This window comes from Poeciliopsis prolifica, unplaced genomic scaffold (assembly GCF_027474105.1).
Source record: "Poeciliopsis prolifica strain line A6 unplaced genomic scaffold, Auburn_PproV2 SCAFFOLD109, whole genome shotgun sequence".
Lineage (NCBI taxonomy): Eukaryota > Metazoa > Chordata > Actinopteri > Cyprinodontiformes > Poeciliidae > Poeciliopsis > Poeciliopsis prolifica.
In genome coordinates this window covers 672,792-687,018 of record NW_026562484.1, presented here as the reverse complement: position 1 = coordinate 687,018, position 14,227 = coordinate 672,792, and the positions used below count along the sequence as shown (strand labels likewise).

The 14,227-nt window shown below is 40.0% G+C and overlaps 2 pseudogenes; both read left to right on the top strand.

Moving 5' to 3' along the window:
- The first annotated feature begins 643 nt into the window (after positions 1-643).
- Positions 644-7,428, top strand: LOC129354365 (lipase member H-like; annotated as a pseudogene).
- Positions 7,429-9,623: 2,195 nt separating this feature from the next.
- The window catches only part of LOC129354378 (MAP7 domain-containing protein 2-like), a 33,073-nt pseudogene continuing 28,469 nt past the window's right edge, over positions 9,624-14,227 (top strand).

Below are 14,227 nucleotides of genomic sequence, written 5' to 3'. Positions count from 1 at the left end.
ACTGCAGCCTCGGCTCTCTGCACATGCTAAATTACATGTGTTTATGCTGGAGGCACAGGGAGGGGCGGCTGGGTGCGGCGCATCACTGCAGCTATTAATAACCATCACAGCCTTTATGACAACCCAAATCAGGCTGTTTATCTGCTTCCCTTATTAATTCGGTTTGCTCCAATAAACCTAAAATATAGGTTGCTATAAAAATCTCTTAAATTTGTTATTGGTCATCTCTAACAACGTTTCTGCACAAACCTGGCAGCTGATGTTAAATTAAAAACACAACAATTATCTAAAATATTAATGATCCAGCGTCATATAAAGCTTCTCAAACCTTTGATTACATTTTAGTTACTGCACATTTTAATAAAGATCTATTTCAGTGTTTGTTTGTGCATTCAGCTAAATTATTTTTAAAGTAATCGTCCATTAATAGGACAAAATGTCAAACAAGTGAAGTAATCAGTTCATGTCCTCCTGTCAGAAACTAGAATCTGTTTTCAAGCATTTCTTAGTTTATTGCTCTTTGCATTATTATGTCATTACCATTTTCATCAGTTTTATCGTTTATAACTTCTGGGACAATTTATCGATTTATTAACCTGATTATACTGACTGAATTTTTCACTCCGCAGTGATTAAACTGACTTTTCCCTCATGTGTAGAAAGTTCCCACTTGTTCTTCTCCAGCTGGTCTGGATAAATCACTCGTCTTCTAGAAAGCGTTCCTGGTGATGCTCCGCCCCCTTCCCTCCCTCCTGGTCCGTCCAGCCGCTCCGTCAGTCTGGGTTCAGATCGTTTCTGTAGCTGAAGGAAAGATGTCGCTCCACAGCCTGCTGGCTCTGCTGGGACTCCTCATCCTCTGCAAAGGTAGGAAACTCCAACATGTCCCTGACAGACGTCCTGCTCACCGCAGCTTCGGTCGTTCAGGCTGATCACTTTGATCCAGCAGGAAAACCACAAACTGCTGAACCTCGAGATGGATAAAAGTGGAGCATGAAGAAGGAAGGCTCAGCAGGAACAGATTATTTACAGGCGTCTCCATCTGTCAGGAATCAGACGGTTTGTTTGTGTCTGGACCCCTGCCTGACCTCTGACCCCAGCCTCATTATTCAACAGGCAGCTGTAATCAGCGGCTGGCTCCATGAAGACGCAGGTGGTGACGGGATGAGGCGTTTTTTTATAGCAGCTTGATCCTATTGAGGCCACCGTCTCACTTCTCTGTGCTGCTTGTAGAGCAGGAAACGCCAGATGAGGCTCAGGGGTTCAGGAAATGGTCGTCTCATTTAGAGCAACAAAAACTCGGTAAACCCAGAGAGATGGTGCAGCTGCTAAAGACTGAGGCAGGGAACGTCTGAGGACAGCAAGACGTTCAGTGTGGATCCGATTCTCCTGCTCAGATTAGGGAACATAACCCGAACATGACCCAAAACACTTACACAATAATCAGTTTAATCATGTTACACCTGAAAGTCAATCAACCACCGCCAGCCAAGTGCTCAGTTACTTGGTTTAGCCATACAGGCAACTACAAATACATTGCACAGGATTCAAACACTTTTCTTCAACTTTCACATTTCAGTTTATTGTTTAACTAAACATGAAGCAGACGGAGACTTCTCCAGTTGTTTTAACCCTTTTAGTTGGTCACCTGTTTCCAATGCAGCTGCGTTTATATTTGACATCCTGACAGGATGCTGAAATTTCCTAATATTGTATCTTTTTTTTTAATCTGTCTTGTTTAATTAAAAATTAAGCCAGCAGATGCTGTGTAATGTTTGCCGCCATGTTGATGGTCTCAGGCGTTACAGGAAGAACATTTTGTGGTGATTGGATCAGATCAGCGCTGCGATCCGCTGGGACTCCCAGGTTTCCCCCGATCACTAAACGGATAACTCCCTAATCCGATTAGCCTGAAAGTTATTCCTCATACAGGAAGGCTTTAATATTTGTTTATCACGTTAGTACATATTTAGTTGTAACGCAGTCTGAGGCATAAAAAGAGAAATCTCCTGATTTAACTCTTCTAGGATGATGAAGTGAGATTAGATTCGGAGGCTCCAGGCTGAATATTTGTCCTGATTATTAAATTGATCCCTTACTGAAACAGCAAAGCCTTGATCCCTCCATCCACACTTATCTGTAAAACTTTAAATCACCATCTGATCTCTTATCTGTGCATTTTTAACTGGATCCAAGGTTCAATAGGAGAAACAATCAATTTAGGATCAATTGTTTTATATGTTTATATTATTACTCAACATACTTCTGGATGTATTTCCATATGTTTAATGAAATTTATTTTAAATTTTCACAGTTTAGATCTGTATTTATGTTGGATTTTTTATTTTTAAACTTATCTTTAAAAAAATTGAAAAACTGTGAAAAAAGATTTGAGTGGTTACATGAAATATCTGCAGAATGTATCAGTTTCTTTTTTATAATTATCAGAATAATCAATAAATTAGTCAATTATTAACTAAATACATATAAATACAAAAGAGTGAAAAATATTTTCCAAACAGAGTAACAGGTAGTGGAATATTCTTCATCTTCTCTTTAGAGCAGACTCCCATGTTGCTCTAAATCTCATCTGACCTCTGACCTCCATGACATCCGTCCAGGTGAGTCCGGCACCGAGGATCCCTGCGATAACTTCACTTCGACCTGGACCTGTCCCACTGCTTCATGGGAACCAGCCTGTACGTCCGCCTGCTGCTCTACACGCGCTCCAACCCGGACTGCGGCCGCGAGGTCGCCCACCACCACCTGTCCTCCCAGCCGCTCCTGGACCTGCGCCGCCCCACCGCCTTCGTCATCCACGGCTACCGGCCCACCGGGGCGCCGCCCATCTGGATCAACCACATCGTGCGCCTGCTGGCCGAGCAGGAGGACATGAACGTGATCGTGGTGGACTGGAACCGAGGAGCGGCCAACCTCAACTACTTCACCGCTGTGACCTACACCAGGGAGGCGGCGCTCAACCTGACGGGCTTCATCAGAACCATGCAGGTGAGACGGCAAAAAATCTGCCTTGGGTCACATTCTGCTGCTGCTTTAACGCAGCCCGATTAAATCAGAACGAGAGGTTCTGGTTCTGGACCGGATTCTGACAAGAAGATCCAAAAATGTTTCTGTTGTTTTAAACTGATTTTCTTAAATACATAAAAAACAGAAAAATTTGCAAACAGAAGGCGTGAAATTAGCTGCATCCACACAGCAGGTGAAAGCGACCCAAATCGGACCTGTTCATGGTCGTCTGAATAAACTGATGTAGATATTTTCACCACACAAAAAAATCGTATCTGTTTTTCTTCCATGTGAAACTAAATCACATCGTTTTGTCTGCAGTCTGAAGCATCATGTTGCATTTTATCCGACTTTTATGTCATTTATGTGAGAAATCTTAATAAGAAGAAGCCAGACGTTGTAATCAATATCTGAAAATTATGATTATGAAATTCAGAAGCAGTTGAGTCAGTGAACGCATCACCATCACTCCACTCTTCCTCCTGACTCCACATTGAATCAAATTTCTCTATAGAAGCTGCAGCTAATGCTCCCTCCACGGGTTGAGAATGAAAGTGAAAGAAAACTGATTTTATCTGATTAGCTCTCTCGCCGTCAGTTCCTGATGTTGCTTGATCGTGTCGCTGCAGGAAGAAGGCGCCTCTCTGAGCTCCATCCATCTCATCGGCGTCAGCCTGGGAGCTCACCTGGCCGGATTTGTTGGAGCGAACCTGAAGGGAGCGATGGGCCGCATCACAGGTAAAACTGTTAGCATCAACGACGATTCAATCTGTCCATGAAATGATCTGCAGTCACAAATACTCAGCATTTGCATATATATTTACTCTTTTCTGTAGTATTTACAATAATAAACAAAACTTAGAAAAAGTTTTCACACACTTTTCATATTAATTTGTGTTACTTTTATCTAACAATCTAACACAAAGTTATTCAAAATGAACTTTTTAAATTACAGGCTGAAAAGTTTGATATGTATTTCATTCGCCCACCTCTTTACTCGGACGCCACAAATAAAATGTCGTTTGATAACCTCAGAGGTCTTCCTTGTCTCATTGACTGAATCTGTTCTGCAGACTGACCGACAATAGCGTGTGTTCTGCAGGTTTGGACCCGGCCGGCCGATGTTCACCAGGGCCACCCCAGAGGAGCGGCTGGACCCGTCAGACGCCATGTTTGTTGATGTTCTGCACACCGACATGAACTGTGAGGATCACATACTGACCGCAACATGTGGTGGAAACTGAGCTGAGGTTTCATTTGGTCCTGATACAAAGACACCAGATCTGTGAATCAACCCCATCATTTTGTTTCTCACTGACTAAACTTAGAGCTAAAGCACCGATCCTAATGTTTATAACAATGGCTGCACCGATTGCAGTTTTCTGACTGATAACCGATCTTTCAAAAGCCTGAATGGCTAATATTAATTTTTTTGTCTGAGATATTGCAAAATTTAGCAAGAAAGTCACTAAGTTGGCAACGATGGGGTTGTTGCTATTAACTGTAACCATTCAGAGATGAGCTAATGGCCAAAACAGAGCAGAAAGGAGGCAGATTTTTAGACTTTTTCTGATGTAGATAAGAACCAGCCGATCATCGATCTCTCAAAGTTAAGAAAATCAGCACCAATAAATCAGCTGACTGATAAAATGGAGCACCCTTATTTATAAACAGTTTGCATATTAACTGAATAAAAACAGTCAGAATCTGATCAGTTTTTCCTCCTGGCAGCATTCGGGCTGCAAGGAGCTCACGGTCACATTGATTTCTACGCCAACGGTGGAATCGACCAACCAGGATGCCCCAAAACCATCTTCTCAGGTAAAACCCCCTGGCTCCGCCCCCACAGGCTCACACGGGTATCATTACTCCTCACCTGCTCAGCTCCTCCTCCTTGTCCTCCTGCAGGTAAATCGTACTTTGTGTGCGACCATCAGCGCTCCGTGTTCCTGTTCCTGTCGCCCTGAACCGGACCTGCCGGCTCACCGGATACCCCTGCTCCTCCTACAGCCGCTTCCTGGACGGACAGTGTCTGCAGTGTGACGCCTTCAAGCCTGCTTCCTGTCCTGTGCTCGGTACACACACACACACACACACACACACACACACACACACACACACACACACACACACACACACAGAAAAACACCTGACCTTCTGTCTAAGCCAGGGGAGTCCAAAGTGTGGCTCATGGGGCATTTGTGTCTCTTGGAATAATTTTTGTGGCTTCCAGACAAATGTGGATTTTATAAGTTTGTTTTTGTAATGCAATCTCATAATTGTACAAGTTTATTCTTATAATTTAATTAATTGTTTAAATTTCTTAGTGTAATCTTGTCGTTATAAACGTCCAGTGACTTTTACCACACTAAAATAACTTGGTTAAACTTTGTTTGCTTGTGGAGAGTTTTCTCATTTTTGTTGCTGGAAATGGACAAAAACATTTTCTAGACCAAATAAACTGAAAAAGAAAAAAATACCCCAAAAAGTTAGAAAACTCTGATTATGCTTTATCAGAAGGATACTTTTCCTAATGCATATTGTTAAAATGGAAAAAAGCACGTAGTTTCCATCTTAAGGATAAAAAATATGTCATAATTTGTTCTAAGTTGACCATGATTTGTGCCTGCAGGCTACAACGTCAGCCAGTGGAGAGACGCTCTGGTGAAGATGGGACAGACCAAAGTCTTCTTCAGCACCACAGCCGCCCTGCCCTACCAGAGTGAGTCCTACTAAGTTTTCACACCCCGGACCTGAAGTAAACACATCCTGGAGAATCTGATGAAGGTGCTGTGATCCTCTGTGTCCTCTGGGTGGCAGAGCTGAGCTACAGAGTGGACATGGTGACGTGGAACCAGTACCTGCGCTGGGGGGTCGTCTACATCCGTCTGCACAGCGGCAGGAACTTCACTGAGGCCCGGATAGACCAGTGAGTCCGACTCCTGAGACCGGCAGAGTCCTGATTCAGATCACCTGGTTCTGGTCGGGACTTCCTTTAGTCCCGACCAGAACCAGAGGTTTTAATCTGAAAGTGTTGCTTATTTTATCTATGGTTGGTTTGATTAAAATATGTTTAATTAATTACAGACCCTGCCAATAAACTGTGTTAATTTTTAACTGAGTGTCAGATTTTGTTTCAATATTTTTGGTTTGTGATTTAAATTCTCCTGGTTTGTGATTTAAATTCTCCTGGTTTGTGGCAGTAAGCTGCAGCGCCTGGAGCAGTACACCTCCACTCGGCTGCTGGCCCAGTTCGACGAGGATCTGCAGAACGTCCAGAAGATCTCCGTTAGGATCAACACCGGGAACATCATAGGCCCTCGCTACAAGATCAGGCTGCTGAGGATTCGCTTCACTCCGCTGGAGCGACCCGACAGGTCAGAGGTCACCACACTCACCATTTAAACTGATGCTTTTAAACCTTTTATGACTAATTTTAGGACTTCTGGCTCAGTTTTCTCAGTTTCCCTCTTGATTTCAAACACTCAGTTTTCATCCTGTTTGTTTTAAATTTAATTAGAAACCAGTCAATTAACCAATCGCATTTCAATCCAGTAACAGATAAAAGTACAAGATTCTCAAAATTGATCATGAGTCAAACAACAAATTTACAACTTTATTCTGTTGTTTTTACAACTTTATTCATGTATTATCACAATTTTATTTTGTAATTATTACAGCTATTCTGGCATTAACACGACTGTATTCTCTTATTATTATGACTTTTTTCTGGTATTACTATAATACAACTAATATAACTAATAATGTGATATGATAAAAGTCTCACCATAATCTGACTTCATTCTGGTCAGATTATGGTGTCCAGAATCACCATAATCTGATTCTGGAATTATAATTCCAGAATAATAACTTATTCTGGAATTATTTTGACTCTATTTTAAATATTACGGCTTTACTCTTGTAATAATAAATAAATTATTATCCAGACTCTAATACTCTGTTATAGGATCCTCATCTGTAGTGGAGCTTAGTTTTTATTTAGTTAGGGATCAGAAAACATTTAATTAAAATAAACTCTAGAGCTGCTAAAAGCAGAAAATGAATTCTGTATGTTGGATTGAAAGGTTAAATGATGGAAACTCTTGATCTCTGCGTTCTGAATCACTTCCAGTCGGTGTTCTTAGAGAAAATCTTTGTTTTTCTGTCGTTTCGCCGCCATCAGGCCGGCCATGTGCCGCTTCGACATCATCATGGAGGAAAACATGGAGGTGGCGTTCAGACCTCTGCCCTGCGACTCTCGCCTCTGACGTTTCCACGGAAACCAACCCGACCGAAACCCGGGTCGGACTCGGCTCTGACCGGTGACCTGCCGCTGCTGTCGGTCGCCCCTGGTAACCAGAACCAGGAAGTGGACGGTTGATGCTGAGGACAGATTAGAACCAGAGGGGAGATGAAGCTCTGGATTATTAATCCAATCGGCTTCAGTTTACTCAGTGGCTGCAGAGGTTTCATTCATAAAGAGGTCCGTTATAGACATGGCTGCTAAACAGAGAACTACATATTCATTACATTAATGCAGCCGATCCATTCACTGCATATTACCTTTTAAAGTAGCCTTGGTGATTATTTTGGCAACTGGCTGCGGTTTTACTCGGGTATAAAAACACAAACTCAATAAACTCAGCAAAGAATCAGTTTAAACTGGATGTTTAGTTAGCAGCAGCTCATCACAAAGACAAAAACTATCATTTTTCATTTCATTTTAGGAAGGTAAATAATTTGCAATCTGTCCATTTTTAGCTTAATCCATCCTAACTAATGACCTGCCTGTAGGAAAATCATAATTTCATCAGCAAACACTCTTCAGTGCGGAAGAAAAGACGTTTATAAACAATCAAATGAAACACACCAGCAGGAAGTTTAAAGTGTTCATTTATGCAGAGAACTGATGAACATGCTTTTCATTTCATATCCACAGTTTTTACATGTTTCCTGTTTGATATTGAAGGTAACAAAACTTAAATACCAAATTGCAGTTGTAAGATGCAGAATGAAATGAATATGGTGCATCACTTAACTAGCTTCTCTTTTGCAGTCTGAACTACAAAGTACCAAGATCTCATGGCCTGCTAAATGTCTTAACTCTTCCTGTCCAGATTATGAGAATATTTGAAGTTGAGTTGCTTTTTATTTCTAGAAACCTTAAATTTCAGATCAGTGTCTGGTTTGTGGAAACACATTTCTTCTGTCTGTGCCTTTCTTTTTGCAGCTATGACTATTTTTAATCTGCAGCTCCTTTTAAAGATCCATCTGAAGATGCTGCAGTGATGTGAGGAAGCCTACCAGGAATTTATTTATAGTAAATGTGACCAACTTAGCAGCAGCTTCTCTTCTGTACGATTTATAGAAAATATTTGCTTTTTCGTGCATTATTTTCACACTGTCAAAAAATACAATAAAAGCCAATTAATAAATGTTCGATTTGGTCTTATTGGTTGAAGAAATGAAGTTGTTCAGATGTTTGTAGCGTCGCGAAATGCAAAGGGGGCGGAGCTTCAAGCAATCAAAGATAATTGGTTATTAATTCCTGAGATGTGTTTATGGACAAAATAAAACTCAAACACAAAGAAAAGATAAAACTATTCAGATCAGATTGTAACTCTGGTACCACAACAACCTGAAGATTTTTACCATTAAAATCTTTTAACTGAATAAAACACTTTTATGATGTTTTTTTTGCAGTCCTGGTTGGAGTTCAATGTCCATATTGAATTCCAAGAATGTTTAGAACAATTACAAAGGCAATGTTTAAATTAAAATTATTTTTAAAAATTGTTTAGTATGCTGAATGTAATAAGTTAGAGATTTCCTCATCTCTTTTTTTAAAAATCTGATAAAATGTTTCGGCTAAACAATTCGTGTTGACAAATGTGAAAACCACAGATTATGTAAGTTGTCCTTGTTGTATTTTTAAAGTGTTGGTCATTTTTAGCGCTGCCATCGGTTGTGACTCGCTAACGTGTGTGAGCAGCTAAAACTGCGCTGACCCACATTACAGCTGCCTGCCAGCCTCGGTTTGTAAAGACTGTGACGTCACGCCGCCGCTGGGGGGGCCTGGCACGTGCGCGCCGACACGAGCCAATTTGACAGCCGCGTGAGGAGAACAGGGGAAGGAGGAGGAAGAAAACCACGCAGTTGAACCTAAAGCCACTCTATGCTGAACTTATAAACATAGAACGAGTCATTTTTAATGTTTTATTCTTACAAAAGGCTTATTCCACCGCCGAGCGGTTCCTCTACCTGGTTGCTAGGACACGCAGTGCGGCGTGAGCTGGCGCATTAATATGTAAATTAGCCAAATGGTGATGCGGTCACAGATTCGAAACTATTTAATTTGAACAAAATAGAAATTTGTCCCCGTTTTTATTCAAAGATAGAACATATTACCTTCCTTTCACTAGATAAACTTTCTCTTAATTATTCTGTCTCAATATTAATGTATGTATTTTCTAATACATACAAAGTAAAAACAGTTGTTAGCTGAATTTCGAACAGTTAGCTTATTTCATTTGAGACAAAATGTGTTTAAAACATTGTGATGATTTCCGGTTAAGCTCAGTCAAAACTACAGGGTTAAATAGAGGTAATGTCTGACAGAGCCCCCTCCCTTTCTGCCTCTCCTCTCCCAGCATCTGTTATTCTTCGTATTTTCTCTGAGTCACTGTCTCGGCCGAACCGAACCGGAGCTGTTCGGCTAGTTGTCCTGATTCCGTCTGGCTCCTGTGGTGAACATACACGATGACCCAGGTGGTTCCGAGGCGTGTTGACACGGCAGGTAAGGCTAACTGAGGTTCGGGAGCGTTCAGCTGCTCCCACACAGGCTCATGTGGAATGTATGATGAAATAATCGCAGAACTATTTTACGGTGCTGATATGCAGTTCCTGATATTTCAGTTTTTAAATAATATTTAAGTGACAAGGATATGTGTTTGCCTATGCAATAGTTGTATGGATTAGCCCTCTTTTTGTCTAAATTAGTACCTGAGAAACATATTTAAAACACTGCTGATCCTTGATCCAATGTTTTTGTTGTTATTATTATATTTAGTCTTTTGTCTGCATATCAGGCATAACATTATAACTACTGTCAGGTGAAATTATTAACACTATCGGAGTGAAATGTATTAACCAGTAAATGGACATTTTGTTATTTAATTTGATGGCTTAGAGCCAGGAAAATGTAAATAAGGAGCACATTGTTATATCTAAAGTGTTTTTTTCTGTATAGCCCTTCATCCAGATTATTATAAAGAAGGTGACACTGTATGACTGTAAGTTATGTAATTTCATCCCGTGGTTAATTAAAGTGGAACCAGAACTGTGGTCAGGTTGGGACTAAACTGAGATTTGCATATATTTGCATATCTGATGACTGAGCTGAGAATCTGTTTTTAGATGTTTGTGAGCCTCCATCTGTCCACTGACGTCTTCTGGCTGTTTTCATGTCAGTTTGAGAGACTGACTGTGACAAAAAGACAACATGGCTGGAGGTTAGGCTCCAAGGGTTCTGCTCAGACAGCTCTGCTCTGACCCTTGACCCTAACCTCCACACAGACATGACAGCTGATTCATTTTATTTTGACTGCCGGCTGTGAATGCGAGCAGAAATTGGATTTATATTTAATGTTGCTGATGTGTTTATCTGTAAAATCCCAGCTTTGGTTCCTCCTCCTGCAACACTGACCAGCAGTAGGCACGCATCACCTGTTCAGTCACCATCTAGCCCTACAGGTAAACACCAGCAACACTACTGTTTACCTAAAATAATGCATTTTATTGGAGTTATTTAGTAGATAAATATAGTTTTTAATGTTTGTGATTAAAATGAAGCGACTCTGACATTTTAATGCATAAGTGAATATTTATCTTCTTTCTCATTTCTCAAGGCTCTCAGCTGAATTTATCTAAAGAAAGACAAGAGAGCAGACAGAGAACACAAGGTCAGTTCTCCAGCAGGTGGCGCCACTTCCAAACACCAACAGGGAAAAACATCAATCACAATTTAAAGGCAGCATTTTTTAGTGGGTTTGTGTGAAACGTGAGCATTTGGTGAGTGTGTTTGTCTCTTTGCTGGGCGGCCATCAGAGCGGTCGCTGCAGGATAAGGAGCGCGCGCAGCAGCAGCTGGAGCGCTGCGCCGAGGAGCGAGGGAGGAAGATGGAGCAGCAGAGGAGGAAGGAGCAGCAGCGCCGGGCGGCGGCCCAGGAGAAGAGACGGCAGCAGCAGGACGCAGAAAAGGTCAGAGGTCACCATAGGATTGAGAAGATTACGCTTTATTTAAAACTTTAAAAAGTAGGCTAACAAAACAGCGTGTAAACAGAACAGCAGCCATTTTTTCTGGTTATAAACTGAGAAGGGAGCTAAAGCATCCAACCAGTCATCCATCCATCCATCCATCATCCATCCATCCATCCACCCATCCATCCATCATCCATCCAACCATCCATCCATCCATCCATCCATCCATCCATCCATCATCCATCCATCCATCCATCCACCCATCCATCCAACCATCCATCCATCCATCCATCCATCCATCCACCCATCCATCCACCAACCATCCATCCATCCATCCATCCATCCATCCATCCATCCATCCATCCATCCATCCATCCATCCATCCATCCATCCATCCATCCAACCAAAGAAATGGTTGGATGGATAACCAAAGGCATCGTCTTTGGATTTCTCCACTAAGTATTTCTTTTACTTCCCTGTTTTCTTCCTCTCCTGTGTTGCTGAATTACCTGAGTTGATCTGTAGCTCAGTTTCTCTTTGGTGAACCAGAGAGAGAGGAGACTCCAGTGACTTTCTGTCAGTTCACCAAACTGTGTTCATCCGTCCAGCTGAAGCATCAAAAGCTTGGCTGAGTTTTCTGCATCATGATTCAGATCAGTTTTCCTGATGGCTCCACATCTGCAAACAGGAGATAAATAATCCAGTCCGTCCTGATAATCCAGGTAGAACTTCAGTTTTAAACACAACGATTTGAGATTGTTAAAGTTTCTTTCTGCTTCTTTTACCGTCCAGTTAACGACTATTTGGCTTTTCCCAAAGTCTCATTTACGACTCCAACTAAACAGTAATGGCACTACAAACCAGGAAGCTTTTGTCTGGTTTTATGGCTCTGTGGGCTTTATTGGAGCGAGCAGAGACATGCAGCGAACGGCCGGGTCAATAGAGACTGGACCTGGCACATAATCGCCTCCATTATGGTTAACCTGCTTCACTTTGAAGGTTTTTATAAACAAATACATCAAATTTATGTGAAGTTTCAGTACTCACACGATTGATCCTCCATCTTGGTTCTGAGTGACTTTAAAGACGTTTGGAGATTAAATTGAGCAGAAGATACTGAAATAGGATTTTTATAAATGAAAGAGTTTATTTTAACTTAGTAGGGATTTAATCTGGATCTGATGTGTCAAACATCTGGATACGTCTGTAGCTGTGATGTTGGATCCTGTTCATTCAGAAATTAAATGTATTTAAGACAAATACGCTTCAACCTCAGATGTCACTGTAAGGTCACTTCAGTTTTCAAGTATCAAAAATGACAAATAATTCTGAAAATATCGTATTTTAATTTCAAAGCTGAGTAATAATAAAACATGGAAAACGTTTTTTCTCGTTCCTAAATAACTAAATAAAACTGATCACTAAACTGACCAACACTTTCTGGCATGACTTTTATTATTTACTTTATGAATATCAAACATAAAAACACAGTGAAGGAAATATATTACTTTTGCCTATTTTTGTCACAAACAACTATCTGCTCATATTTTCTTAATCCTACAACCAAAATGTTCAAAAAGCAAAACGCAGCATCTGTAGAAGAAAGTTATAATTATTCTAATGTGAACCTTTCTGCTTCTTTTCAATCAGAAGATTCTCTTATTATTTATATTTATTTAATAGATACATCTTTGTTTCAAGCAGCTGTATTGTGTTGGCAAGTCCAGCGTTTTATTGTCTTTAGTTTGGCAGGCACATATGGAGGACTAAGCCTGCCAAAATTGACAATAAAACGCTGGACTTGCCAACACAACAAATAAATTAAGGTGGGAATAAATAATTACAACACATTTAATGTATTATTTTACAATATATTTGTTAATTTCCAATTTTATTTTCTCATTTACGTTTTCTGTTTTATTTTTTCTTTTAATCCTTAATTATAATTTTTTAAATTTTAATTTCCTTTTTAATTTTTATTTTCACGTTTATCTATGCACTTCTTATTTTCAACTTTATTTCCTTATTTATTAAAAAATTTATGGGTTTTTTTGGTCAGTTTTGGCAGGTTCAGTCTTCCACAGATAAAATACTTGATGAAGTTGATAGTGGAGGATGGAGCAACATTAGGACTGGATGTTATATTTGCAGATGTATCTGCTGTCAGCCCCTCCCATTCACATCACATATGCATAACAGAATGACATAACGATTAGTCGGCCACCTGGGGAAATGACATCACTTTAATTTTCCATTTCCTGGACCAGACGGTCGATGACAGCGCAGCGAAAGACAAATACGAGATCAATGTGTCAGAATATGATCAATGAAAACCTGAACATCTAAATTTGAGTAAGAAGTAAAAGTAGAATTAAGATGTAAGGAATTATTTTGTCTGTAAATCTTTGTTATCACTCACATTTACAAGCAATCCACATAAATTAGTTTAGGATTTGAACATTGGACGCCATCTTTGTTTTTAAAATCCTTCTGTCAGCTCACCTCCAGTTCTCAGCTGATATATAACAAGTTTATAACGTGTAGGCCTGCTGAAATAGGCAATAAATCAATTCATATAATGACAAAATTAAAATGAGCTCAATAATTTCCATTTGCATGATTCATTATTTTCCTCTTTCAAAAACTGGGTGATAAAAATCTTCAGTCTGGTGTTTTGGTCTCGTTTAGCCCTTATTTTGTTTTCCAGACTTCATAATTTCTTTTAATTGTTGTTTCTGTTGTTTTGTTTTTTATTTAGGATATTTAAAATGTCTTCCAATGTTAAATGTTATTCAGAATTTAAAGTTTATTTGAGATAGTATTTATGCATTATTATGCCATGAAAATGGTCTCAAAACAATAATATTAATGTTCTGGGAAAGTTTTTTATCATGACTGATATGTCAATAAACTTCTTCTCAGTCAAGTATTTGACCTTCTAAAGG